Raw genomic sequence first — 2,769 nt, 5'->3', positions numbered from 1 at the left:
GGAGCCCTGGGGATGGCTCTTAGGCCAGTGTCGGTCGGCGTAGCAGGGCGTCCTGCTCTTCTGTGGAGGCCTCAGGCCCAGCCTTAGGGCCGCTGGTCCACGTGAAACATGCTGCTCCCAGCCCTCTCCACTGCCACCTCCCATCGTAGTCCGCTCACTCTTCAGCCTCCTGCTGGGTCCAGGAGCACTGGATCCTCATCTGTTCCTGCGGTCTCTTGCTTTCATAGCCCACCCCTCTGTCCCTTCTGCTTTTGCTAGAGTTGAAAGCTGACAGCACACCTTCCTCTGCAACTCCTGTGCAGGGCAGGGGTGGCATGCTGGCCTGGCCTGGCCTGGCCTTGCGTGTGTGCTCTCAGCAGCTTGGTGCCGAACACTCTCTGTGGGATTCCTGTTGTAACTACAGAGCTGAAGGGATGTTCTTTATTCTGGGGGTCCCGTAGTGTGAGACCCCAGAAAGACACGAAAAAACGTTTCCAGAGATTTGGAAGGACAGTCCCTGACAACCAGGGTCTAACTTGACCCACCTATAGGCTGCCAAGGAAGGCCCCCGCCAGCATGCTCTGTTTATTCTCTTACTTGAAAATGACAAACATTTACAACACCCTTGGAAACTTCTATGACTGAATTGCTTTGGTAAGAGTCTAAATTGCATGTATCCTAAGAACGTTCCAGGGCCAAGCAGAGCCTTTATTTATTTATTCTATTTATTTGGGGGGGGGTGCAGATGGAGAATGGGCATGTCAGGGCCTCCAACCACACATGCGCCACCTTGTGCATCTGGTTTACGTGGGCCCTGGGGAATTGAACCTGGGTCCTTAGGACCTCTCCAGTCCCCAAGCAGAGCATTCAAAGCAGCACTCAGTCCGAGATGCTGCCCTGTGCCGTTGGTCCCTGTCTTTCCCTGATGTCACAATGTTCTGGGGCATCTTGACTGTGTCGAGAGGAAATGAGAAGCAGTTCTGTTGGCCCTCAGCACGCACCCCTTCAGACATGGCTGGCACTTTCAGGAGGGGCTGACATCACACAAGAAGAAAGGGCTTTTTAACTTCCTCGTGCATCCCCGTTCCCTTCCGCTGAGGTAAACTCTGAATTTGCATGTGTCCCTGGATGAAGAAGAAATTCCGTCCATTCCACCCAGGTTCTTACCCATGTTCTGACAACAAAATCCAGAACTCTGTCAACCACCGTTTCTCAGCCTGCACCTTAGGAAACCAGACTTGAGGAACATCCTTGCCCACCTGTCATCTTTCTGGGACAGGCTTGGTGTGCCTGTTCTTGCTGCTGTAAAGCGCAGTCGAGCACTCCTGCGGGACACACTTTGCTACCAAGTGGCCTGCCCCTCATCGTGGTCGCCCCAGACTCCACACCTTGGTTCTGGAAGTCCAGCGCTCCGTGCCTCACGTTTTCATGGGTGCTCCTCGAAGTCCCCTCCCTTGATGGAAGTTCTGACTCTGAGCCCACTCATTTTCCCACGGCAGATGTCTGCCAGCGCTGTTCCAAGGCCCCTCTGGAGTCTCCGGGGTCTAGTGGAGGAACAGCACGATCCAGTTTCTGCTCCCGGAGAAACAGCTACAGCCGGACAGAGCAACTCCGGCAGCCAACATGCACGATGCGAAGGCGGGACAGACGAGGGAGCTCCACACCCACATCCTCCCCCTCCTCCCTTTCTGCACACGTAAACTGGAGCGATCCTGGACTCACGCCCACCTCCCACCGTGGCCGTCGTGCTGTCTCTGTGATGTACTGCGCCCCTCCCAGAAATCTGTTGTCCCACGTCTCGTAGAGCGTGTCCCTCGCTTCAGATACAGGTGAAGCCCCGGACCCTTGTGTGCACCGATCCGAGGCCGGTCTGACCATCCTCTTGTCCCTGGAAGGGGTCCATAAACTTCCTGTGCAAGGCTGAGCAGTAGTCAGGCATTGTGTCGGCTAGTAGCTTTTTGCCTCTGCTCTGCTAATGCGGGAGCAGCCAGAGACCGTAGTACATGGGAGTGCCTGTCTGTAAAACAGGCAATAGGCAGAGTTGACCAGTTAGGCCAAGAATAGTTTGCTGAGCCTTTGAGTGAGGCCGTGCATGGAAGAGCATTGGGCTCCGCCACCAGTGGTTTGCTAGAACGTCCTTCATGATGTCCTTTCCTTCCCCACCCCCCACCCCCAGGAACAAAGGACCACTGCCACTGCTCACGTGGAGCCAGGCACTCACTGAAGCCCACCCGACGTCTCTGCCTTGTCACAGAAGCAGCTCCAAGCAAGTGACTTCCAACCAGCACAGCCCAGAGGTTACATGTTAGAACTACAGCATGATCACAGGAGTCATTGATAAATTGTTAATAAAAGATGATTCTGGTGAAACTCTTCCTGGTTGATATACTGCTCTCTTCACTTGGTCTAAGCCTTGCTCGTGGTTGGTATCTGGTTCTGTGGGGGCCACTGCCACCTTGTTCTGGACCTCGCGTCATAGCTCCTGTCGGGGCGTGGCAGGCGGGGCCTCTGTCTAGGTGCTTGTTGGCCTGAGCTGGTGCTGCTCAGCTTTGGGCTAAGTCTGCGGAACTGCACACATGTTCTGAGGTGCCGTGAAGTGCCCTGGCATGCCTGCTCACAGTTCGGACGCCACCTGCTCACCAGCCATCACCGAGCACTTAGCCTTAGGCACCCACTGAGTTCACCGCTGCGTGCGCTGCGCCAAACAGAAGCTTTTGCCTCTCAACACGCTGTGGCGGGCGGGCTCCCGGAAGTCCTGAGTGCCGATGCAGTCTCTGCGGTGGGGCCCAA

This window comes from Jaculus jaculus, chromosome 13, assembly GCF_020740685.1.
Source record: "Jaculus jaculus isolate mJacJac1 chromosome 13, mJacJac1.mat.Y.cur, whole genome shotgun sequence".
Lineage (NCBI taxonomy): Eukaryota > Metazoa > Chordata > Mammalia > Rodentia > Dipodidae > Jaculus > Jaculus jaculus.
Note: the sequence above shows the minus strand (reverse complement) of the source record.